The following is a 27,517-nucleotide window of genomic DNA, read 5'->3' as shown; positions in this document are numbered from 1 at the left end:
AATTTCAAATGGATGGTGGATACAGAGTACCCAGCATCCAGTTTAAAAAAAAAAAAGCTGAATATATTTAAAAGTACGATTCCTAAAAAATGGAAATAAATTATGTAATTGCCTATAAAAATACAGAATCTTAACAACTCTGTATAAAGTACACGGAGATTGATGAGGGCCAATGCAAAGAAAACGAACCCAGAGGACAGTTTCTAGAACTTTTCCGCATCATTGCATCCCATCGAAACCTGAAGAACATATGTCGCGTCATTTTCTTAACACTGCCAAGATTCCGACATCAGAACCTCTTAAAGAGAGAGAGCTAGAGAGAGAGAGAGAAAGAAGAAACGAATTGGAACAGTTGTGTGTGTGGTGGAGACCAAGACCCAAATAAAACCACTCGAGGTTTTTCAATTAATTCCTGCATCCCATGGCGTCTTTGGATTACTTTATTCTGACCACCATCCCCGCATCAACGACATCCCCGAACTCTTATTTCTTTTCATCTTCCAGCGTTCTCTCATCTCCGCCTTCGGAATTACGTCACACTATCATGCACGCTCCGCTTTCGCCGTCCAATCGTGAACCTGCGGGAACGGAGTCGAGCTAAGAAGCGGAGTGATAGAGCGACCGATAGAACGAGCAAATGAAAACGGGCACTGCAGCCAGGGACTGGCTCGAAGGTCCTTACATATTGACACCGAAGTGTGACCGCCAAGGCAGGCGAATGCGGCGTGCACCCCGTCGAATTCTTCGAACCGCTTCTGTTCCGCAGTCGTACGAAGCGCCGATGTTCGCGGCTGTGTTCAGTGTTTGAAGAGAACAATAACTCGATCCCTGTCCTCATTGAAAAACATTCCGCGCTCTTTCGCACCGAGGGGTCAGAGCGTTCCGAAGTTTTGTTCAATCAACTCGGACGAGGATCTTGAAGAAAGGTAAGGTCTTTTTGTTGTTGGAAAAATGATTTTTTTTCTCCATTTTTTTTACGCGGTCTTGTTTCTTGTGGAGATGATGCATCTTGAGTCCTTAATGTGCATCCGGTGGCTCAGCCACAGATGATCTTTGCCTTTGAACGGATTTTTCGAGAAGTTTTTCAAATACCGAATTAGAAAATTTCAGAAAGATAAAAAAAGAAAAGTTGAAAATTTTCTAGCGATGTAATCTAAAAAAGAATCAAACAAAAACTGCTCAAATATTTTTAGTAATTTTCTTAGAATTTTAAAATTCCTTTGCTTTTTTTTCTTAGCTCTTATTTAGCTGACTTCCTTACGAATCCAGAAAATTCCTTAAATACATTTCAGGATTTTTCTTAGATTTTTTAAAGATTTTTTATATAATTTGTTTTAGTTTTTTTTCTTAGATTTTTTTATATATCTTTCTTAGAAATCTAAGAAAACGCCTGAAATATTTTAGGATTTTTAAAATTACAAAGATCTCTCTTTTTTTTTTTCTTTTCTTTTCCTTTCGTTTCGTTTCTTCTCTTTCCACTTCTTTTCTTTTTATTTCTTAGATTTCTCTCTTTGTTTATTTTCGGTCTTAGATCTCTCTCTGTCTTTACGTTTTTCCCAGATTTATTTTTCCTTTTCTTTCTTACACTTTTTTTCTTTTTCTTTCTTTTTTTTTAATTATATATTCCTCTCTTCATTTCTTTCTTTATTTTCTATTATATATTCCTCTCTTTATTTTATTAGATTTTTTCTCTCTTTTTCTATTAGATTTTCTCTCTCTTTTCTATTAGATATTCCTCTCCTTTTATCTTTCTTTATTTCTTTCCTATATTCCTCTCTTTCTTTATTTCTTTCCTTTATTCCTCCTTTATTTATTTCTTTTCCTATATTCCTCTCTTTATTATCTTTCTTATATTTTTCTCTTTAATTTCTTTCCTAGATTTATTTTTCCCTCTTCGATTTCTAAAGATTATTTTTATTAGATTTTTCTCTCTTTTCTATCTTTATTTTCTTTCTTTTTAATTTCTTACGTTTATTTTTATCTTCGAATATAACTCCTTCCTCATTTGTTTTCTTCCTTTTAATTCCTTCTTTCTTTGTTTCTTCTCAATTTATTTTCTTATCATAAATTTCCTTCTTTATTTATTTTCTTTCTTGCATTTTTCTTAAATTATTTCCTAGATACCGTCCTAAGAAAGCTTTTTAAATATTTCATGATTTTTTTTTTCAGATTGCGAAAATTTCTAATTCTAAATTTATCGTAACTTTCATTCTTTTATTTTATATTTCTATATATTTTTCTTTATTCTAATAACTAAAATGAAATAAAGACACTTTTCCACATAAAAATCCAGTTTGAAATTGGATTTTCTCTCTTGAAATTTTCAGTTCATAAATAAAAAAACAACAAACAAACCTGTCATTGGTCTAGCCATTCACTGTTTTTTTTGGCTCATCCTACTCTTCAACTCCATCCATTTTGGACTCTCTGTGCATCTACATCTCTGTCAATAACTCTTGCTATGAAAAAATCATTCTCCAATATACCACAGAACTCTACGTACAAAATGTGAATTTTTTTTGGACTGAGAAATGTAGTTACTGTCATGGTGCTTTTAACAGCGTCCTCTTATAATGTAGAGTTCCTTTGTGGCCCCATTTGAAAGGGATCTCCAGTGTTCCTGAAGATAATATCCTCCAGTCCTGCTACTGACACTCTACAAAATACTCGGTCTGCGTTGTAAGAGTTCGATAAATCCTGCATTGAGATGAAAAAGAGCAGGCTTGTTGCTCGTGGTGATGGCGCTCTTTTTTCTGTTCAATGGTTTCAAAGCAAGGGTTTCAACACCTGAACAACGTTCACTTGAACAATGTTCTTGATGTTTTATTCGACGTGTTTTAAAAGAACGCATTCTCCTTTGTGTAGTCTCCACAAGTAAACCAACTCATTGGTTAACTCTGGCACACTGAAAAACATTTCGGTCGCATGAGATTTTTATATCGAAGAATATCAGAAAATCCTCGCGTCATCGACTGGATTCGAACTCAGGTCTTTCCAAACGGTGTGGGGAAGATGGAAGATTCTACCAACTGCGCTATCCACGAGGGTATGGTGGGAGTATCAGAACAAAAACGAGTGTTTTAACGAATGGAAAGCACCCACGAAACATCTGTGACCGGACACAACTGCGGTCCAAAAGGTAAGGTGGTGGAACGAGTTGCTTTACATGTGGAGCTGATTATCAAGTGTAATTACCTCATTGTGTAGAAGAAACTGATCGAGGGAAACATTTGCCCAACGTGCTATTAGTTCATGATTTTAATAAAGTGGTCAGGCAGTGTAGAAAGATTATACATATGAAGTATTTTAACTTCAGATATTGTTCAGAGCAGGAGACTTTCGAGGAAGAAACTGATCTCGGACATCAACCAAAAAATATGGCTGCGTTGGTACTAGGAACATCAAGGATAGACTGGACCATCCAGTTGGAGGAGGTAATGGCATGGTGCATATTTTTGTGACATATTCTTGTTTTCCTGATCCTTGCGGATCAGGTATACCCTGGAAGCGGTTATTTTCATGATGATAATGACACTATCCATCGCTTCAAGTGTATCTTTGGAGGAAAGCGAGGAAGCCTTCAACCTTTACCGTCCCACTCATCTTTGGGAAGAAATTAAAAGGAGTGATGGTCAGCACAGTCCTCTGTCCGCGTCACCCCAGGTTATGAGGGCGGCTTTGTTACATGAATTATTCAATACCCGCGTTTAACTTTTCAACGCCTTACTGATCCCACGCCACCTAGTGCCGGGGTGTATTGACTCGGGGATGCATTGGTCCAACACGCTATTAGCTGATGCTTTCAATAAAGTTGTCAAGCAGTGTAGAAATCTAATACATATTTGTAATTCGTATATGATTCTTTTTTGATTTGATATTCAATGTTATGGTACGTCTTATAGTCTAAAAATTACGGTATTTTCAACGGGATATCATTTTAATTCTTAGAGTGTGCTGTTTACTGTGGATATAAGGATATAATTTCAACCCTTCTCCTCCTCCTCCTTTCTCTCTCTCTCTCTCTCTCTCTCTCTCTCTCTCTCTCTCTCTACTCCATTCTCATATGCAACTGATAATGGATATCACTGATCGTAGAAAGGAGATCGATTTTCAGATGATCCAGTTAAAGAAGATGGGACTACAGAATGCTATCTTGATAACGGCGACACGTTCTTTGAACAAAAATAGCCATTTGAATCAATGTTCTAACTCACTTTTCATGTGGAAAATTGTCTTTTACGATATGACCAGCGCGCGCTCGGTGCCCATGGACCTCCACTACTTTCAACATTTAATAACTCCTAAGATGCGTAAAAGTTGAGAAAGAGCGCCTATTTTCTGATCTACGTTTTTCAGTATCGAAGAATAAAACATTAATGTAAGTGCTTGGAACGCCACTGCGTTTATTTATTTACAGGGTTGGCTTAGAACAGAGAAAAAAGGAATGCTCTGACGTAAGATAGAAAATTAGATATCGATTTACATTAAAAATCAACTTTAAATTTAAATCAATTATTTAAACTAAAATATGCATTTAAAATGATACGCAACGTTACAAAAAGTATTGGGAAGCATATTCTTGATGTTTGTGATTTTTATTTTCGAAGTTTGTGTGGTCATAATTGCTTTGAAGATGTACCAATCTTCTTGAATCACTGGATGATGGTTTAACTGCAAAATCACCCACCGAATTCATAGATCTCTTCGTAGCATTAGCCACGGTTAACTTTGGAAGATTCAAATGGTCTGCTGTGGTATGTGCCCATGAATTAACTTATATGACAACCAGCAACCGGAGCTCATTCAGATTGCAATCGATTTCTTGGAGTTTGATTCACAGTTTTCTTGAAAAACTCAAGAGCCATCTAATAAATAATTCGAAAGAGAATCTTAAAGTAAGGGACGTATAAGAGGGTTCTGAGTTCGCCTTCGTTGTAGGGTGATTTTAAAGCAAGCATGAAATGCTTGCTTTTAAAAAAAAAGCAAGCATCAGACACTCTGCGCATCTCTAAACTGCATCCTAACCAGATGATCGATCACTTGTCGCGATACATCCACGCTTTACTCGATGTCCGAAATCAGCTTCGCAACTTTCATGACTACGAGAAAACTCTCTGGAATGCATTTTTATAGGCAAATGCCGAGGGAATGGCACAAATCAGAAGAAACTTTATTGATTTTTAGACAATTCCTATTCACAGTTCGCTTCTGATTCCTGCAATGTGTCAGAACATCGGAAGAGAAAACAAATGCGGACACTAGAGGTTCGAAAAGGATAACACGGTCAGCACGTGTTGTTTTAGCTCCCCGATAAACAGTTTATCTTTGTGTGTTGTTGGCAGAATGTGGATGCGAAGTGGGAGTGATCTTCGCGCAAAGTCCATTGGGAAATGCTCTTTGAATTTAACCTTACTTTGTAGTGCTTTGACTTTGAATTTGTCCAAATTTCTTCAGATTTTCGATTCGGATTTCTTTAAGGAATTCATTAATGTCGTTTTCAAACTATCTTCTTAATTCCCCCTCCATCACATTGGTATTTACTGAGAGATTTTCGAGTTTTTGTCTTCATCTGTTATGTTGTTTGATTCGGCAGTTAAAACTGATTGACAATCACGATTATGACCTTCGCAGCCTATAGGAATTTCGATCACTGATCGTCCGCTTTCTCAAGGTCATTTGGACTCGATCTTCGGTGGAGAATTTCTTCTTTAAGCGATTACATTGCAAATAACCCGCAAAGCCAAAGGTCACGTCTTGTCCAGCTAATGAAAGTCTCTCCTTGTATGAAGCGACCATCCTTCGCAATCAGTAGTACCACCTCGGTGACCTTAGCATACCATTTTACTTCTTTTCGCCAGCTTTTCTTTACGTGCAAGTTGATTAGAAATGGGACGGGTTTCACTTTCTATCGTTACCATGGGAATAGAGAATGGAGTAAAAGACAAGGAAGTACCTTTAAGTGGGGAACTTTCATTGAGACTCTCGATCTAACGGAGAAATTCTTTCTTGTCTGCTAAAACGAAGAAAGTTTCTGGAAACCTAATCACGTAGTGAGAGTAAGGCCTCTCCACGCTGGATAATGAATTAACCAACGTTGCTGAACTTGATGTTCATTAATGCTGAATGTACCAAAGGGTCTTTGAAAATCTTTGATGCGGTTGATGTGCTTTTTCACTGATGGCCATGAAATAAAAGAGAATTCTTCTTTTGGAATCTCTGCGAAGGTCGTTAACTGAATCCTCGATTTGTGTACTGTATATCGAGTGTAAGACGAACGGGCTAGCTATTTTTATTTTTTTCGAGGTGGTACAGATTGTCGAAAGGGGGAGGATGCTTACTAACGGCTTCTGGGATAGATTCCCTGATTGTTTTCATTTGTTGGTTGAACAGTGCGTGACTGGGAAATTACTTTATATTTAAACCTTTAATTTATTTTCGATAAGCTTAGGGTGTATTAAAATGCACGCAGATATAATTTTATTAACAACTTTATCAAAATATAACTTTATAACTTAGTCTATATATAGGGTGTTATTTAAAACGGTCTCTCTCTTTATTTTTAGGTAGGGAAAGGGGGTAGGGGATGCTCATTTACCACTAGCCATATCGCACTTAAATATAACATTTTAAGCTTCTGAAGAGGTGTCAGAACTAAAGCTTAGAGGTCAACAGCGATGTCATCTTATAATCCACCCGGAAACCCTACTTACCCTCCCTGAACTTGATAATTTCCTGTTTATGTGTCTGCACTATCGTGCCTTGACCTCTCCTGCACTCTCATTCACTTAGTGCAAATCTCCCACCCACTCTCACCGCATCTTTACGGTTATCTCTCCTCAGCCCTAATGACTCCTTCGAAGGAACCAGCTGCATCTTCCTGCTGTTTGTGCGAGAGTCAATTTGCTGGCCACCCTTTACACATCATCCCAGCGTGGGCCATTAATTTCTATTTTACGTCCTTCCATATCTCACCTTCGGGGATCCGGATAGCCCTCCTTACTCTCGCCCTCAAGGCCGTAATCTGATTGCGACCATCCCTCAACGCAGTTCTTCAAAGGGCCCCTCCTGCGAATGAAATTAACCATTTGCTTCATGCAATCCAACATAAATAGTCCACTTCTATTAGTTATTATTAGTTCTTCTGTTCCTGAATGCGCTTATAAATCTTTGTTTTTTTTTATGCCCGCCATTTTCTTTTACTTTATAAACGGCGTCGTTTACAAAAGGAAATTGGTACTTAGAATTTTTGCTCCGGTTTTATGGTGTAAATTACGAAATTCGAAGTTTTTTTGGGTTGTTTATAGGGGGGGTGGGGGAACTTCGCTTAAAATTTTAACCATTTGGCCGCTGGTGATAACCCCCCTTCCTTTTCCTTCCTCAAATCTTTCTTTACTCCAGATTTTCTCGATACTATCTAAAAGTTGGCAGTGTGCCCAGTTTTCATCGCCTTCAACGCCAGGAAAACTTGATGCTTTCACGAAGCTCATTAGATGGTTTCAGAAAGACAGATTGCCAAAATTATTGTCCACAACTGCCGTCAGCAACCAACATAAACAAGAAGTCTAAGGATTTCTCTGGAGACGTTTTCAACTTTTTTTATAGCCTCAATGGAACATTGGTGAGGTCGGATTTAATTTCTTATAAATTATTGACCAACATTTTGCATCCGTCCGTGAGCATACAACCAGACAGACTCACAGTGGCTCACATGACGCCAAGAACATGTACAAGTTACCTTGACCTGTTTTAGTCTACAGTGGACTTAAATATGTTTTATTTCATCTGCTGGAGCCATCCGGTAATTCTGCTTCATCTAGCAGATATAAAATACTCTTCAAATGTACAACAGACCGCGCGTGTTACAGTTTCTTTTTGTATTGGTAGATTTGTCTTCTGCCACTATCATTTAACGTACTTATTACACTATCTTCACAAAAGTATGCGGACACCAGCCCATTATTGAGTATTGTTTCTGTTATTTCTAATAAACAACGAATATATGGATTATATACACACTAACCAAAATATTAGAAACGTTTTACAATTAACGTCAACGGATAATTAAACGTACGGAATGCAAATGTCAGTTGTCTCGTGGTATGATCACAAATTCTTCCGATAAATTTTGTACACTTTCTTGAGGCTGAAAGTCGGTACTCCAAGGACGAGACCGCAGGACTTTAAAGCGAACAGTGCGCATCAGAATAGACGATTCAGTGAGCAGCAAATGACTAAAAGGTTCAATTTAGGAAAAGGAAGACCCATTTCCAACCGAACTACGACGTTGAAGAATCTAGAATTTGGTACTCATGTGCCTATACGAAAAAGCCACCTCTTTCTTTAAAAATTCGAAAGATTCGGCTGGAGTAGTACAGCCAACGCCAAGGCTGGATAGTGGAACAGGTGAAGTGGTCTGAAGAGCCTCGATTTTCCGGTTTTTGCAAAACCGGATAAATCGAGGAAGGAGTATCCTGGTATGGGTATGTTCTGTTGGTGCGGACTGGGTCCACTCATACCACTAGAGGGTCGTGTTACCTCTAATGAATATCCTTCTGTCACATCAGAACAACTTCATCCTGTAATGCTTCATATTTACCCAGATTGCGATGGATTTCTTCAAGACGGCAACTCAACTATCCACCGTGCAAAAATTGTATTTGAATATTCCCAAGATTTCCGACATCTATCCTGGCCACCTAATTCTCCAGAGCTGAATCCAAATGAGAATATCTGGGATATGTTGGGAAAGGCAATTCGGCTTCGCAATTCTCTACCAGCAACCAGTACAGCAGCTAATAAGTATCCTGATGGTAACATCTGGAGATAAACTTCCTCAGACAGCTAGTGAAACCCATTCCATGACGTGTATGGGCTGCAATTTTGGAAAAATGTGACCATACTTTCATTGAATAAAGGTTTCTAATATTTTCGCTAGTGAGTGTAGTATATGTGTTATCCATCTTTGATTTTGTGTTTATCTACTGCAAGATGGTTTATCTATCTATCATTTATTCAACACCAATTTCTCTGATATCTTTATTAGCCGATTTTGTAGACCAAACTGACAACGTCTTCCTATCTAAATAACAATTTGTGGGGATGTTCCTGTATTCGTTCGATTGAATATAGGAATCTGCTTAGACACACAGTTCTAAGTTAGACTTTTTTGCAGGGCTTGCTGTTAATGCCATCGCTTACTCTGCAAGCCCGTTTCGGAACACCAGGATGAGTCAGCGATAATACAAGTGCTTCGGATACTTCATTTTTCGTGGATCTCTTTCTACCTTCCTACCTTTCACCTTTAGTACGTTTAAAAATTCTTTTCTATATGCGTAAAGACAGTGATGACACGTTAGCGGAAATAAAATATGCAGTTTCCAGCGCTGCAGCTAAAATGAAATTCCAGTTGCAGAGGAGAAGATTCGGATGAATATGAAGGTGAAATTCGGTGGCTTATCTGTAACGTACGCTCACTCATAAGAGTCCATCAATACGCATTTGTACACCACTTTCGACTGATCACAGCATTCATTTATTAAAAAAGTTCGCTTGTAATCGCATCTTTAATTTTGGATATAAAGTTGTGAATACCTTACGAAGTTATAATACCATTCTACAGACCAGAAGGTTGTGAAGAGTATGACGAGAGTCTTTACATGCAGATGGAATGGGCAAGCAAGCGTGAATGTCTTATTATGGCGACTTTAATCTGCCCTTAATTGATTGGTATTATTGCTCACCAATAAATTAAGGGAAGATTAATGTCGTTTCCCATGCCATGGTGGGTGAGAGAACCTCACCCACCATGGCATGGGAAATGACATTTTTAAATAAACTAGATAATTATTCTTGACATCTTTATTAATCACGAATTGGATGACATCACAGGAACCATTGGCGAGCAGTGATAACGCAGTCGTTAGTTGAAAGATGGAGAATGATGTTGCAGTAGTTAAAGTTGAAGGCAAGGATTTCAATTTCAGAAAAGGAGACCATGGTAGTTTAAGGCACTACATGGCATCTGCTATGCTGTGTGGACAGTAATTGAGGGTACGGGGACAAATTGCGCAGAGATATCACTCCTATGTCCTAGACTGCACTCCGAGTGCTAAAAACAACCTATCCATTGTGGCTGATCAGGCACCCCGTCGTGGTGACTCTCTTTCCGGATGGCACTCATATATTCTAACAGTATAATGCATCCTGACACCATTAAAAGTGAGGAACGATAAACTTGAACCTTAGAGACTGAGAGAATCTCGTAGTCATACTAGGATTTAACGTAATTTGGAAATCATTCTAATTGGTGATTATCCATGTATGAATTTTGAAATTAACAACTCTTTTACTTTACCACTTATCCATTCCATGTTCTTCTTTAACAGATCATTATAAATTGAAAGAAGTATATCTATCAGAAAGGGACTGAAACTTCTAATGATAAATTGTAGAATGCCATCAATTCCAACTTTTCCCGTGGGCTGAAGAGATTGTAGCTATGAGCTTTTTACTTCTGATGGTTATAGAGCAGAGTGCGTTATAATCAAAGTTCTGGGCTGCCTCGTAGCGAGACGCTACTGGTGTGTCTTTTAAAATCGGTGATGAAGTCCACCATTTATCTGGGTCAAGGTTCCATCCATCTTCACCTGAAGTATTGAAGAAAGGGGGCTTCCCTTTTCCCAGTGTGATGCAGAAGTATTCATCATTGAGAGAGAGACGTGCTCTTGAGAAAGCGAATCTATTTTCGGGAAATAATCCTGTATTTTTCCAAATTCTGTGCAAAACCTGGTTTTATTGAAGATATGTGAGACAGTGCTGGAGAACATTAGGCAAACGATTAGTAATTGTGATCCTTCGGGTGGCTGCTATTAAATGATGAGGTTTAACCTTATTATTTCCTGATTGGGAATAGCTTTTTGGAAGTTGGAACATGCTGTCTATTCTACTCTGAGTTGTCGTGATGCATGTAGCTGATTCCTAAAGACACAGGGCTAAATAGTTTTCAGGAGTTCTGGAGCTGACCCTATGTTTCAATAGATTTAAATGAAATAGGATATTTGGGGAGGGGAGAGCTGTCAAAATATTGATATACCTTTTTTCATAAATTTACAGGTACGTTGACGTATGTGCCAAAAACGAACAGGAGTAGGTAATGGACTTTAGGATCCACAGGTTGCAGGCCTTGTCCCGAATCTCTAAATCGGGTAGAGAAGACGTTTGAAGAAGAAGAGCCATTTTTGATGCTCTTGATGTAGTGAACTCTAGGAGAAGCGCCTTTCCTGTACCCTGGAGATGAGATGTGCAGACTGAGACATAAAAGAAAGTCTATTTAAGACAATTTGTAGAGATGTGTATATGCCCTAATTGTCCGTGATAATCTGTTGCAGTAGACTCAGCTATTGATGGCAAATGCATTTCGTATCATTGGCATCATGGTAATATTCATGAGTACCTTGTCTTAATGATTGGGGTGGTGTAATAATGTATTTTAAGTACATGCCTTCAGGAAGAAGAAGATAAGAACCTTCGGAGATTGAAACAGACGGGACAATTCACGGTAGCTTAGCTGCCTCCATGATTTCTTCAGCATCGGATCTGAAAGATTGGTAGGCGCTTCTTTTTGTGCAAACAAACTTGTGTTTGCTTCCACTAATTCACCATTTTTCATACCTGATACTTTTCATGCTCTCTGTGGAATAATCTTGGATTTCATAGGGGTATCAACCTTCATATTCCATTTTCCATTAATCACTGCAGATTTGAGTTAATCTTCATTCTTAGAACAATTCTTGGAGGAGTGTACGCCGATGATTTCGCTACCAGATGATTTATCACTATTTTTTTACTTATTTTTATTACTTTTCTAAGTTGTAGATCTTGTTGTACTATTGTGAGAAAACTAGGCTGCATTCTGCACTGATTCTCAAGGGACTGTTGCAAAACATGGAGTCGTGGAGCTGAATCCAAAGTCACCGAATTATCTCCTAGAACTAATTCTCTTTCACCGATACCAAATTGGTAGCCAGACAATTTTTAGTTATTTATTTTTGCTTCTATTAATCGCAAAAAAACCCATAGAATTTTATAAAAATAATTAATTTAATAAATAAAAATCTAACGCTCCTGAAACGTAACGCATTGAGTACATTAAAGTGTTCAGTCTACACCTTAATGCATGCAATGCATAATATCTGGTTTTCTTTAAACTAAAGCAGTCCTGGAACTTAATTGTAGAACCTCGTGTTTTACATAAGGATCAAAATAAGCACTGGATGTCACGAAGAAACTAATAGTCCGAAAGGAACGCAGCTACTCGGATGTTCATTAAATGTTAAAAGAAAAAAATACTTTCACTGTTTTTTAACCAACCTCATCATTCAATATGCAATCTCGTTCTTTTCTTCACGATAATTTTGTTATTTTGAAGAATTTTCTTGCTTTCGCAGTTATGATTACTAGACCCAGTCTTGGGTCTTGTAATGGGTCTTGTTTAAAAGTTTCTTTGCTCATCTACTTAATTCTGTTAAAGTTACTTAATGTGTTGTTCGTTATTGGGTGTAATTTTTCTTTTTCTTTCTGTTGCTTATAATAATGTCTCTGCCAGTGATTATTTTTGCTTTTAGCTTCGATTGCGCCGTTCGTACCTTTCCCGAGGTGTTTCATTTTCCTTTGAGCAGACACAGAAGAGAATCGAGTTATTCGTGGAGCATTGACAAAACCCTTATACACAAATGGAGTTAAATCACGCACAGCTATCACGCTGTTCATCGCTAGCAAATGCAAGAACCTTAAAAAGGCTTTGTGTTCCTCATTGTGAAGTGCGGGCCAATCAATTATTGATGATATATTTCGAAGAAACATTAGAATATCCTCATTCACGTTGTATCCTTTTCAACCTCCATCTCTCACCACAGCAGAAACTACATGTCTTCAAGTGCTTCTTTCTTGTAAGAGCCCGGCAAATCGAACTTGATATTTCTATGGGGCAGAAGGGGGGGAAGGACATATGAACACATGTCGTGTCCTACTTTTGATCTTTTGTTGCCAAGTCCAGCATTATGATGGGTCTTGTTTAAATGGAATACGCCACTTACGTCAGGAAGAAGCGCGGTGCGGATTGGCACGCACCTTTCTGTTCTATTGATTGACGGGGAACCCTGGTATTTGCAAACAGTGAGTGCATTTGCAGTTCCAAGGAAACTCGTCAGATATTGTAGACACTCTCTTTTCTGAAATTGTCACGATCGCGTACTTCGAGATGGTTTTGATTAGTCGTGAATTCGGTTGACTATTTTAAAGTAGCCTTCTAGTAAAGATACGCAATTTAATCAGCAATGGCTATTCGGAAGCCTGGTGTTCAAACTATACACATATGCTATTCTTCAAGCGTCTTTAGAAATATATCAAATTCCATGTAAGCTGAAGTGTATGTCTGAGAAGGATGCTTCGTTTAAAAAGTCCTAATCTGGACAGCCAGGCCTACTTTATAGATATTTTCGTCATGCGGTTCCATAATGAACTTTAACATAAGAAAGACAACATTTATGGGACGCCATAGTGATATATTTGTTTCGAAGATGGATCAAAGGAAATCCTTTATCGGAATCTGATCCAAGATCCTTTTTCAGCTGGAAAGTACTGTTCAGTACTTTCTTGAATTATACTTCATGTTATTTCATTTCAGGTTATAATATCAGTCAAAGCGTTTCTGATGTCTTGGGACTACACTTGTCCAAAATAATGTCGAAAGACAACTCACGGAAGAGACATCGGATCGACGTCCAGGGACTTCATTATGATTGAAGAGATGGAAGTTAGACCCGATTCAGTACATCGTTGATATTCGGTATCATGAAATCCTGCTGAATATACTTTCCAGCGCCAGAAAGGATTTGTGAAGTTGGGATGTCCTTTGGGCCTTCATAGCCGTGTGGATATAACGTGGTTTGAGAACGCAAAAAGAAGCATTATACTTATTGTTATTATTTTATTTCCAAATATAACTAAGTCTATGAGATGTCAGTGTATTCTGATTGCAAACTACATTCGTTTTATAGTCGGATTAACTCCTTTTTGAAAACTCCAATTTCAAGCTATCAGCTTCCATAACGACAGAAGGAAGTTTGTTCCAGCAATCAACTACCAGCTGGGTTAAGGAAAATTCCCGCACATCTATTCTATAACTGTCTTTCCTCAATTTGAATTTATCCCCCTCAGGTTTGTAATCTGAGCAAGAAGAAGAATCCCATCAGAATTGAGCCTCCTCAACCCATTCAAGGCCTTAAACACCTCAATCAGATCACCACGCAGGTGCCTAGTCTCCAGACGCTCAATTTGTAGAACTTAAAAGCCTGCCTTGGTAGGAGGATCCCTTCATTCTCCTCACCAATCTTGTTGACCATCTCTGAACTCGCTCAAGCAACTCTACATCCTTCCTAAAATGAAGCATCCAGATCTGTATGCAGTATTCAAGATGTGGCCTGACCATTGCTTTATACAGAGGGATAATCACAATCACCTCCTTATCCCTACTAGCAAAATTCGTGTATATCATTGACAAAACCCCATGACTTGCTCTGATAGCCTGTCTGCACTGTCTGAAAATTTCGTATCTGACTGCACAATTACTCCCAGGTCTTTTTTCATTTTCTACCACCTTAAGTGTAGTACCACACATTTGGTACGTTTCTCTGGGGTTAGTTCTATCCATATTCTTTGCATTTATCAATGTTAAACTTCAGTTGCCACTTTATCTGCCCAACTTTTCTAGATCCTGTTGCAGTAGCACCCTGCCATTAATATCATTAATAACTCTGCCAACCTTTCTATCATCTGCAAACTTCGACATTAAGCCTGATATACCTTCATCAATATCATTAATAAATACAGAAAACAACAGTGAACCCAACACCAAACCCTGTGGGACTCCACTAATAACATTAGTCCACGAAGAGCAGCACCCATTGATTACCACCCTCTGTCTTCTCCCACTTAACCATCCTTTTATCAATTGTAGCAACTTACCCTTAATACCATTCTGCTCCAATTTGTACCGCAGTCTTCCATGTGCAACAGTGTCAAAAGCTTTCCTGAAATCCAAATATATGATATCAAAATTATTTTTGCATCCAGTTGCTTTGTAACCACATCATAATATCCTATCAAATTTGTCAGACAAGACTTTCCCTTAACAAACCCATGCTGTGTCTGAATTATTGCTGCAGTCTTGTCTAGATGATCCTGCAATGCATCTTTAACCAGTGACTCCATTATTTTCCCCGGAACAGAAGTTAAACTAGCTGAACTGGTCTGTAATTACTCGTTTCACATTCAGATCCCTCTTTGTGAACTAGAGATACATTTGGACATCTCCAGTCAGTTGGGACTTCCCCCTGAGTCCAAGGATGGTCTCATAGTCACCTGAGCAGGCGCAGAACGGTTGGAACACTGGAGTGGTGGATCCATGGCAGTGATGGAGGGATCCTCGGGAGCAGGTTCTAATACTCTGTGACGTGGGTCTGAGAAGGAAGTCGATGGAGTTCTGCCTGCATTTTTTTATTCACTGCGAACTTGTAGAGGTAGCCGTCCGAGGAACATATGTACTGCAGCATTTGCACGGGTAGAAACCGTTCAGATAACTTTAACCGGTTTGGGGGTGACCTGAAGTACGGGGTTGGCGCTTAGGCTTGGGACTGGGATCCTCCATCCGCAGTTAGCTCAGATCTCTGGTTCCGAAATAATCCAACCATTATTTTAACAGCAAAGACAAGTCATCTCTCTCGTGCATAATGGAGGAAGACATCTGATGTGGCGCCTCCGTAGTCAGGTAGGCAGGAGCAGCAGTGCATAGCACACGCTTCTTGGTTAGACAGGGGTTCGAGCCCGTGACCACCAAATACGGAGGATGCGGAAAGGTCAGGGAATGACCACCGCATATCCCCGGGGCAATATGGCCTTAGTTGCTAATGCTCCTAAAAACCAAATAACAAACATAACAAACATCTGATGTTAAGAGCTGCCGTCTTCTGGGTGGTCTTTGGTGCAGGCGGAAGAGGAAATTTCCATATGGCCCACTTCAACAACCAGAATTCCCCTGTGAAAATCCGTCTAAAATGCGTCGTTGCAATTGAAGTCCAGACTTCGGTACTATAGAGTATAATCGGATTTATACAGGTCTTAATGCATCTCTGTACTCAACAGCTTAGTCATGGACGTGCGAAAGTTTGCCCACCGGAGTAGGCAGAACTTCATTTGCAGGTGATCTATATGTGATAGAAAGGAGAGCTTTTGGTCAATATAACACCCAAATCGGTATGTTGATGGAAAGTAGAATTCGCGGATCCTCTTAAAATTGGTTGCACATTGTTGGGTTCCGTTTGAGCGAGAATGTCAACCGTTGCGACTTCTCAGGATTGATGTAAAGACTAAACCCGTAGAGGAAGGCCTCGAGGTTCCGGATTTTGTGTAGAATTAAGGCATTGATATAGTCAGCAGTGTTTCCAGGGTTGATAAGAGTAAAGAGGTTTATGTCATCAACAAAAGTGACGATGTCAGTTCGGCCATTCACAAAAGGCACAAGAACAGCTGAGAACAAGTTACCAGACAGGACTCAGCCTTGTGAGACTCCAGCTATAATAGTCCTGGTGTAGCTATCCCCATCTCAAGCATATCTTCTATGAACATTTGTTTCCTATGTGGACCAGGATAGCTTCGATTTCAGAACATATGGAAAATGCTGGGTATCATTTTAGCAGCAAGATTTGGCCGATAGATTCACGATCCTTGTTACGATCAGGGCGTTGGGGTTGAAGCACTTTATGATCAGAGGATAAAATGACAGTGGATAACATTAAAGAAAGAGCAAAGTTGCTGCACCTCTTTGAGATCAACAGAACTTTTCACTATCTTCCAATACCTCAAAGCCTTGAACAGACCTTTGCTAAATATGAATTTCTCCGCAATTTTCTTACACACTATCAACGTCTTGATATTCCTGTAAAAGAATGGTATAAGGAAAGAAAATTCTAAAAGTCTTCTGTTATACGTTCACACATATTGTCACCGTAACAGAGAGTAGAAAATAAACGCATTAACGTCACATTTAACGACTTTACACCTTCCTTCCCCCATGGTTAAGAAATAGCTTTGGGCTTGAAAATGCAAAGGAATGACAACAGGATGCCAAGCCAAAGCTATCATTAATCTTCTGTTTGTTCGTCCACATCCCATCATTAATATTGACTGCATCGGTTTCGGCAAAGTTTTGCCTTCATTTATTTGTTCTGGTTAGCATCGTCATGCTTGAAAGCGTAGATGATTTATATGTCCATGAGGACTGGTATTGTGATCTCCATCGGCAATGCACCACGCTTTTTAAGGAGTCTTCAATCTGTGATAAATGGATAGCCATCCAATAGTTCGTGGTATTATACGTGTTCCAACTCAGATTCCAAGATTATTTGCCCAAAGAGGACATTTTAGTATTTTTAAAATAATTATGCATCCATAATTATACATATTAAGCAAACTTAAACTCGTAATTATCCGAAATTAATCATTTTTCGTAGTGAAAGAATTGTAGCGTACATTTATGTGTTTCCATGGCAGTGATGACAATTGCTCTTTACAAATCATAAATATTTCTTAATCATTGAAAGAAACTTTAGATGTAAACTGAAATTTCAAAAGTCAGTCGGTAACAGCGAAGGTTTCGTGGTTTTACTCCCAGAACTAAGGTTTTTCATCCAGTAAACGGCTAAACGTGACATAAAATACGCTTAGTTTACAGGAACGGTAAGGACACCAAATAGTCCTAGATGTTTCTTTGCTTATTCCAAACGAAACAGTCAACCACTTTTCTGAGCTAGGGTTCTTCGGGCCATGTTTGAAAGTCCATGGTTTGAGTAGACCAGAGTTGCAAAATCTACAGAATCAGTCAAAATACCCTTCCAGTGCAGCTGAAAACAATCAGTCCAATACTCCCGAAGGATTACTGCTATCATGAAGTCACCATCCGCATACTTTTTAGAGTACAGTGTATGTCTGTCTATTGTACAGACAACGATCTTTCGAATTTTCAATGCATCATTCCCAGAATAGCCTCAATGAAATTACACGCACGTAAGTTTGCAAAGAAATCAATTTTTATAAAAATGGTCCGCTCAATGTTTGATTAAAATTCTTATAAAAACACATAAGCATTTTCATCGTTCAAATCTCAAAATTAAAATTCAAACTTAAACGTGCAAATATCCATTCTAAATCTGTAATAAAAAGTGACAAGCGCATATATATCTTGATTTAGTCAAGAAATTCAATTTTCTGCACTCAAATTATGACTCACCAAAAGCTGTCCCAGTTATGAAAAAAAATAAATATGACAGAATTGAGATCGTAAAGGACAGCTGATGAATGAGAATCCCTTGGTGTGCGCTACAATTTTCTTTTATTTTGTGAGACTGGTTTTTATGGCTTAAAAATCCACATAAAGGAAGGAAGCCATTTGATATTTTGCTGTCTCAGCATAATAGCCGTTGGCTAGTCGAGGTGGATAAAGGTTGGCAATTTTTGATGGATTGCTCAAATATATTTTATACTGCTTCGGGACTTTGACCAATGGGGCACCTTCTACACTAACCAAAACTGATGGCTGCTTCAGATTCGACCCAATTTTCGTCGACATTGGAACACAAAAATTCGATTCAAAACGAAATAAATGTTCTTCCACTTTCGTTTTCTTTTACCTCGCTATGTTTTATCTTCCTTTCTCTCTCTCTCTCTCTCTCTCGCTCACTCATTCTTTCGTTTCATTTCTTTTTTCTTCTCTTCTGTTGCCTTCGATTTATTTTTATATCTGTCTCCTTAAGGCTTTTTTTCTTCGCATTTATATCTACTTTATTACAAATAGATATAAATGCCAATAATTTTCTCAATAGATACAATATCACGGTAGTGTATACACTGAGTGGACAGAAATTATGGGACACCTACCGAGTAAAAAATTGGGCCCACCTTTCGCCCGGATAAGGGCAGTCACACGGTGAGGCATTGAGTCCACTAGTTCACGAAAGCGTTCCACAGGTATTTCCATCCATGCTTGATGCACCACTGTCCATAACTCCGTCTCATTCCTGGAGGATCAAAAGCTCGAGCGGACCTTTCCACAGCATCCCAAAGATGCTCCACAGGGTTCATGTCCAGTGAAAGGGGAGGGCATTTCATGGTGGTAAAATTTGCAGAATGATCTTCGAACCATGTTCTAGCCACCACGGCTCTGTGGGGAGTTTTTTCATTTTCCTGCTGGAAGAGTCCATTGCCCTGTGGGTACACGATGATCATAAAGGAACGCAGATGGTCTGCAAGGGTGGATACGCAACCTGGACCGTTCAGCGATGCGTCTAGACGTACCAGAGGTCCCAATGTGTGCCAGTTGGGCACGCCCAGACCATTGCCGACCGTCCACCTGTATGAACAGTTCCTTGTTGACGTGACGAGTGCATAGCTTCGTGCGGTTTCTGCGAGATTGTCACCCACCCGTCCACTCGAAATAACTGGAAACGGGACTCAACGCACCAGAAGACCCGTGTGCAATCATCCAAGATCAAGTACCGATGTCCTTTCGTCCAGTTGAGGCATAGAGTTCTGTGACGTGGTGTTAGCAATGGGACTGTGGTGGGTTGGCGGCTCCCATAAGCTATTGCGGCTAATGATCGCCTGATGGTCTTGGTGGAGATGTTCCTGGCATCTACCTCGTTGAAGTCGGTGTAAAGTGTAAAGTGTGTTTAGGGTCAAACGGCACCAGGGGTTTCCCCCATCTCTGCGTAGTTTACATTGTGCGTGAACCAGTTGACTGGAAAAGCCAGAGATTTAAAAGTGTATGGACTTTGTATATGTGTGATGCCTTGTACCGTTGTTCATCTGGTCATTTAGCCTCCAGACCCTACAGAGGCCCGACGTTGTCCCACTTTCGCCCGTGGAGGCAGACCAGGTACCCACTAGTATATAGTTCACTCTGGCAGGTCCTGCCACCTAATTTCCTGAGATTTCAGTGGCTAGGACCTAAAAAAAAAAAAAAAAATGATCGCATACGCGTCGCTTGAAGCGCTAGGGAGAAGTCCAGAATGTTCGGCGAAATTAATTTAGATTTAGATTGGTGACTTTAGATTGTTTGGGGCGTGCTCACGTTGCTGTCAGATAGAGTGGGGAGAAGGCGAAGACTGGAGGGAGATAGACAGAAATATGGAGCCGAAAGGGAAGGCAACTCCAGTTTACAGTGGGGCATGCCCATGCCCCACTAGAGGGGAAAAGGGATTGAAGAAGGGGGGGAGACAGCAAAACCATCTCCTCCGCCTCCCGCGCAGGGAGAGAGAAAAATAGTAGGCCAGTCAAGGGGACTGGCCCAGATCGCCAATAGGGCATGGATGCAAGAGGCTGCAGGGTAGGTGCCAAGGCAACAGGGTTGTGCCATCCAGGAACCCAGCGAGGGTGTTTCAATCCAAGGTTTTGGTCTAGGTTTGGTAGTGATTTATGTAAGTTCTGGATACGTATTCACTCATGGGATACAAGTCCCGTCCGTTGTTCAGCGAGTTTGTCCTCGTCGGTGGTGACTCCGTCCATAGATCGGCAAGTAGGAAATCTGGACAGTCAGCCAGGATGGCAGTCCATGCAGATTATGTCATTCGTTGGTTCAGTTCTCTCATGGGATCAATGTCCCGTCTATGGATCAATATTCAGTTTCAGTATGTATGTATGTATGCTGCTTTATTCTGGTTGTTCTGGGTTTGGTGGCATAGGTAGAGTCTGTCGTCTTGCATATAAGCACTGTGCAAAGTTAGTGAGGGCATTGTAGGTTGCCTCGTCTTCTAGTAGGTAGTGCTCTTAGTTTTTAGGATTGAAGCGGACTCGTGTGATGAAGTTACCCCGAAGATCTTCATACAACTCACACTCGTGCAGCACGTGGTCCCAGGTTTCAAGGGAGCCACACGCACATGCTGGGTTATCTGTTAGTTCGAAGAGGTTAAGCTTATAGAGGATGGCTCCATGTCCAGTGAGAAGGTAGGTGACATGGAGACCAGGGTAGAGCCATGAGGGATATTTTGGGTATACTCGTTGGAAGTTTGGGAGGAACCTTCGGGTGACGTCTCCTTTGTCAGACATCGTCCAGCGTTGTTGCCATATTGATGTTAAGTAGATTTGCAGCCTGTACTTCTCAGCTTTACAATTATTTTCCGGGTCCGTGGTGTGGTCCCGGAAGGTTATGGCTTTGCCGCGTTTGAGTTGCTGAAGCATGCCGGTGCGAGTCACCTCAAGATCAAGAGGGAGAGCGCCCGGGATCACTTGTAGTGCATGGGTAGAGACTGTCTTGCATGCTCGGGTGAGGGTCAATAGGATGGGTCTATGTATAATATCCAGTCTGCGGTTTACCACCGTTGAGGCTTTGTGAAACCAGACACCGGAGGCGTATGTGAGTGCTGGAATAATGGCTGCTTTATAAAGGATCGCAATGGTGCACCTTTTTAGGCCCCAGTCGCGACGTGTGACTCTCGCAAGCATGCCAACATATTTTTTCATCTTAGCCTGTATATATTTTAGGTGTGGGATGAAAGATAGATTAGGGTCCAGGATAACACCCAGATACTTTAGTTCTGTGGCTAGCTGAATTGTTCTATTCTTGATTCTTATTTGTGGCGGTCTAGTTGGGGTTAGGTAGCCCTTAAGTAAGATGGATTTGGTCTTGGTGGCCGATATGGTGAGTCGATCCATTTCCGTCCATTCTCGCAGTGTGGTTACTGCTGCATTCGCGAGAGTTTCTAGTTGGGCTCTTGAATCTGCAGTAAGGGTAGGGACAGGTCGTCTGCATATGCCAATGCCTGTACGCCCCCTCAGTCGAGGGAGATGAACTCGTCCAGTACATAGTTACACAGGAGAGGTCCTAAGACAGAGCCCTGCGGGCATCCCCGGTGTATTTGTGTGTCAACCTTGCAATAGAGGGCCTGTACCAAGACCTGTCGGTTGGTCAAATAGCTTCTTACGCAATCATAGAGGTTTGTCGGCAGTTGGGCAGCCCTGAGTCTTGCGAGGACGCTCGGCCACCAAAGGGCGTCGAACGCCTCCGCAAAGTCAATAGAGATGAGGAGAAAGTATTTTTGTCTTCAGCTCTCCGCCATGTTAAGGATGAGTTCCAGTGCGTCGACGGTGGAATTTCCTGGCTTAAATCCAAATTGTTTGTTGGCTGTTAAGCTAGCAGTGGTATAGTGCACTTCAATCCTCTGTCTGAGCAGCTGCTCCAGTACTTTGCTGAGCACAGACAGTAGGGCAATTGGTCGATAGGAGTCTGGTTTATGCTGTGGTTTGGATGGATTTTTTAGGATCAATTTGATGTTTGCCACTTTCCAGTCGAGAGGGAAACAGTCTGAATGGAGACAGTGGTTGTAAAGGTCCTGGAGCAGGTCTGGGTTATATTCAGCCACTTTCCTAACCAGCTCAGCTCTGGCTCAAGCATATCTAGCCCTGGAGTTTTTCTATTTCTTATCTTGCTTATGACAGTTTGTAGTTCTGGGTGGGTAAAAGGCTCCTCCGTTCTGGGGGATTTGTATACTTCATTGGCCTGGCATAGCAGTTGCTGTTCAGGAGTGTTGTTGCATTCGATTGTTTTGAAAATGGCGTCTAGTATGTTATTAACTGTGTCATGCCAGTTGTTGGTCATGACACCTTGTGGTGTTACGGTGGAAGGGGTTACCTCCCCCCCTAGGCAGATTGTTTGTGGTTATCCGGTAGATAATGCTCCAGGGATCAGAGTTGCCGACAGTAGAGACCAGATGCTCCCAGGACAGCTTTTTCCGCCGCCTGATCATCGCAGTATAGGTGTTCCTGGCCTCCCTGCACTGTTGCCTGAGAGTATCCGTCTCAGAGGGTGGCCAGGTCCGTCTGGCTCTTTGAAAAGCGCGTCTCTTCTCGTTCATTGCTCTTCTAAGCTGGTCGAACTCTTGCGACCACCATAGGACAGCTCCCGGCTGGGAGGTCCTTCTCCTAATTGATTGATTAGCTGTGTTGACTATGGCATTGGTTACAGCGCGTTGATGTTGGTCAGAGGTCTATTTCTGGAGCTGGTTGGATGACAGGTTGTGTGCGTTTCTGGTGATCGCCTCTTTGAATTTACTCCAGTCTGCTTTATTGACAGCATATTTTCCTGCTTGTAGCTGTTTATCTGGATTCGATAGAGTGACCTATGCATAGTGAAGGTGATGGACCTGTGGTCGGAAGTAGTCCAATCCTCTTGCACCATCCAATCGTTGAGGTGACCAGCTAGACACCTAGTGGCCATGGTGACATCCAGGGTGGCTTCCCAGAGTGTCGAACTAAATGTGGGAAGATTGTTGGCGCGATTGATGACGACAAAGCTGCTGTTGGCTAGGAGCTCCTCCATCTGCTGTCCGTTTATAGAGCCTCTACGCTCCTGGGTCTCGCTGTGCCATAGAGGTGAACGAAAAATTATTATTATTATTATTTTAGGGTTATCCGTAATTAAATACATTAACCCGTATTTGTGTCTGTAAATTGCGTATGTTCTATGGTTGATTTGCCTGTTTTGCTGGACGAAAAAACCCCAGTTACTGGGGAGAAAAACCTTGCTATCTACGCCTGAGACCGACTAACTCAGCCACGGAGTGAAAAAAGTCCATTAAAGTTCCTCGCGTCATCGACGGGATTCGAACCCAGGCCTTTTCCACCCGGTGTGGGGAGGACGGTGACGATACCACTGTGCTAAACGCGCAGACAGAGGTGGACGATAGTTCAGGTCGGCTGATATGAGGATCTTAGCTCCTGTTAGTTCAGTTTGCACTTGGTGTCGATGTTGGATGTTTGGGAGGATGTCCGCCCCTGGACGACAGTACAAGGAGATGACGTAAAGTTCTCCTAGGGAACTAACGATGTGTGCACAAGATGCCCACTCGTGGCACAGGTGTGAGATCCTGGTGACACGGTTACGTTCGGGTTTCTTACAACGACAGCAGCCCATGGGGTTGCTCCATCCACCTGAACGATCTTATAGCTGAGTGGGTACCCCCGGACAGCCCCAGCGCTGGTGTAAGGTTCTTGCAGCAGGACGATGTCTAGGTTTTCTTCTTCGGCCTTTTGCCTTATCTGTCCCGCTACGGCAATTGCTCGCTGAGCGTTGAGTTGGAGGAAATTTAATGCAAGTGGTGTTATAACTTTTAGGCAGAGTCTCCATAATGAATTCTTAATTGTTGGGCGCTTCTTGCTTTAATATATACCGGGCATTTGTTTGTTATCTCTGACCGAGTGTGTGTGGGGGAGTTTTTGCCACTTGCAGTTTGCACAGGCTGGGTCTCTTTCTTTATTTGGACAGTTTGCGTAGTTGTGCCCCTTCTCAGCACAGTGCCCACAGGTAGGCTCCTGCTGGACGCACGTGTGGGTGGTGTGGCCAAATCGGCAGCACCGGAAGCACTTTGGGACCGCGATGTGTTGGAGCTCCAGTTTATATATATTCTCTCTTGTTTTGTTATCACCCTCCATGCCTCGGGGGCCAGTCCGATCACCCAGTTTATTGAGCTGCCATTCCCGCTCTTGGTTTGGTGTTTAGGCACCAGTACACTTGCGTGGTATCTGTCTGGTAGGTGTTGTTGGAGGTTTCTTGTGTATATCTCCTCGCAGATGGAAGTGGGGGTCAGATCCGGGTCTATGCCGAATATAACAATTGAGGGGCCTTTTTCTCTAGGCAGCTCAGCAGAGAGTCCGAGCGTCGGTATCTTGGCATTATTTATGATCAAGTTGGCATCATCTTTTGTTTCCGTCTCGATTATTACCCCAGTGTTACGAGTTTTCCTGATGGCTCTAATCTTGGCTGTTTTGAATTCTTGCGTCAGAGAGTCAATGACTTTCTTTTTGACCTCTTCGCTAGTTTTAAGAGTGTCAGTAGTGGTTGGCTTAAGAACCACAAGATGTGGTGTAGGCAGCAACGTCTTCCTGGGTGCGGACTTGGTGTTGGTGGTGTTTCTGATAGCCTTTGTTGTCGCAGGTTGAAGTCGGTGGTGGTTTGTGCCACTGTCGCTCTCCGGTTGGCTGAAACAATGCGAGGCAGATGTCGACGGCCACGTTCATCAATCACTTTTCTCCGCCAGCAGAGCTGTCCACGATGAGATGCTATTCTGGAAATGGCGTATTGCCGATACACTCTTGATACTGTAGACCGGGGATAGTACAATTTCTGTACCATCTCCACGATAGAGTAAGCCACGCGACGGGCACCCACTATCATCCCACTTTCAAAGTCGGTTAACTCATGACGTTTATCCATACTAACATCGAATTACCGTCTACGTGAATGCAGTGTAAAGCGGTGGGTTCGTCCACTAGCGAGAGGAGTGGCAGCGTCGCGTTGCCCAGGAACCAGGTATCTTATGAATTCTGCCCTTTCAGTATAAACTTCGCTTGTAATAAGAGATATGGCTGCCGTTTTCTTCGTGTCATGCGTCAAAGGTATCGTGGTTTTTTTCTCCTGGAAATTCTGGTTTTTCATCCCGCACACAGAAAATCGACCACAGAACACACGCGATTTAGAGACAGTATACTCGGAGCAATACGGCTTTAGTCGCTGATGCTCCTAAAACCTCACTACAACAACATATTCAGACACTTGTTTTTTTTTTTCCCCCAAGATGGCGCATCTAAGATGTAACTTCAAGCATTGCCGTAGTAACGTTGATCACTATGAATTCCAAGGTTAATAGAAAAAAATATTGATAAATGGCTCATTGATTTTGCAATTGTTTCCTTATCTTGAGTTTTGATTAATTTTTAACCTGCAGAATTATTAGAGACTGAGTTTCTTCTCCGATGATGTAATTCTTAAACTTACCATTAAAGCCCAGTTCTTTTACTAATAGATTAATGTTAACATTGGTTGGAGGTCAAGATTAACCGTGGTCCATATTTCATTATGAAAAAGTCTTCCTTCCATTTGCTTATGTATGTCATTAGATGATATATTGACTCTTAACGACACTGCTTCACAGGAAGAAGTCTGGATTTATATCTTTCCAGTATGACAACTGCTTTTAGTTCCAGTATCGAAAAAAGCCTGAGCGTCTACAGACATAAAAAAAATGACTGGAGATAAGACACGCAGTACTAATAAAGAACTAAACATCGTATACATAGACCTTATCGACCTTCAAAGGTCATAGACAGTAATAGGTGACCTTGAAGGCCTTAGACACTTTCAAATAAACATAAGAATACAGTATTTTAAGGGCAGGACCGACAGGGCGACGAAGTTACCAACTCTCTGGTCTACTCCAATGTTTTAATTGAACAATATTCGAACATTCGGCCATCTGGAAGAAGGGAAGGAGGCTCGCTCTTCAGCAACCATGCAGACGTGCTTATTCATGGGTTGTTCTGCAATATTTGCATTGCTCTTTGTTATTGTCTTCAAAGTCTAAAAGCGAAAAACGAATATCTAAATGCTAAAGGTCAGTTTTAAACAATCTTTGACTTAAAAATTCTTTAATTGGACAAAAATATGTATTCTTTCTGGTCTTAAAAGTTACATCCAGCCTTGTTTAACAGACCCTAAGATAAAGACATTAAATTTAACGTCATGTGATTAAAGAATCTCGTGTTCGTCAATATTGGGTAACTCACGCGATATAATGACCAATATAGGGTTGGAGCTGCCCTACGTTTCAATTTAGAGCAGCGAGAATGACCCGGAAGCCAGTTAAGAATCTTTTCTTTAGTTTCCAAGATTTAAACCATCTTGTAGACTCTAATGATCTCGCGCCTGAGTTCGATGAATTTCTTACTCGTTGCTTCTCTGCCGCTCCACTGAGTGTAACTGAAAAGCTTATGCTCCAGGAGCAAAAAAAAAAAAAAATCTTAATGCCAAGTCCGAGTGTTGAACGCAAGTTGAAAATTTTCTTTTCTATCGAAGCACATTTCTTTTGAAGAGGACCCTGTGTAGAAAGGAGATAGTCAGAAAGTGGGGGGTTCTTGAAAAAAGTATTGGATGAAACTAGTTGATTGATCCACTGTCACGGTCTTGGAGCGTCAGGTCACGCTTCTGTATGTCAGTTGCCCTAGCAACCAAATCTCGTGGCGTTTTCCCGTCCAAGTGTCATTTTAAACCTCCCTTATTCCATATGCTCCATGTCTTATGCATTAATACAATACAATTCCTACTCTGATATCCTTCGATATGGTAAAATCACGCGCAGTATGAGGTTTATTATAGAACAAGTGCCATGAATCAACCATTGCATCCAAAGGCCTCGTCAGCAACTTCGAAGAATTTCAAATTCTTACGAGCTGCTTTTCTGCTTTAACTTCCGATACTCTGTAATGTATATTTAAATTGCGCGTTCATATTGTCCAACAGCAGATACCGATGTGAATCTCCATCTAAAGTTTATACGTCTTAAGAAAGTTGGGGGATGTAATTCGTTCTTTTCGGTTTATGAGAGACTGACGTGGTGTGTTACTGGAAATAAAAGTT

General features: G+C 41.0%; 1 protein-coding gene across 2 annotated transcripts in view; it reads left to right on the top strand.

Moving 5' to 3' along the window:
* The first annotated feature begins 637 nt into the window (after window positions 1-637).
* The window catches only part of LOC150089957 (thyrotropin-releasing hormone receptor-like), a 167,406-nt gene continuing 140,526 nt past the window's right edge, over window positions 638-27,517 (top strand). For both annotated transcript variants that reach the window (XM_090368923.1, XM_090368922.1), the window contains exon 1: window positions 638-926. The gene's annotated coding sequence lies outside the window, so the exon portion shown is untranslated. The remainder of the gene's footprint in view (window positions 927-27,517) is intronic.

Source organism: Mastigoproctus giganteus, chromosome 2 (genome assembly GCF_048544385.1).
Source record: "Mastigoproctus giganteus isolate SK-2022 chromosome 2, ASM4854438v1, whole genome shotgun sequence".
Lineage (NCBI taxonomy): Eukaryota > Metazoa > Arthropoda > Arachnida > Uropygi > Thelyphonidae > Mastigoproctus > Mastigoproctus giganteus.
This window is presented reverse-complemented; position numbering and strand designations above follow the sequence as displayed.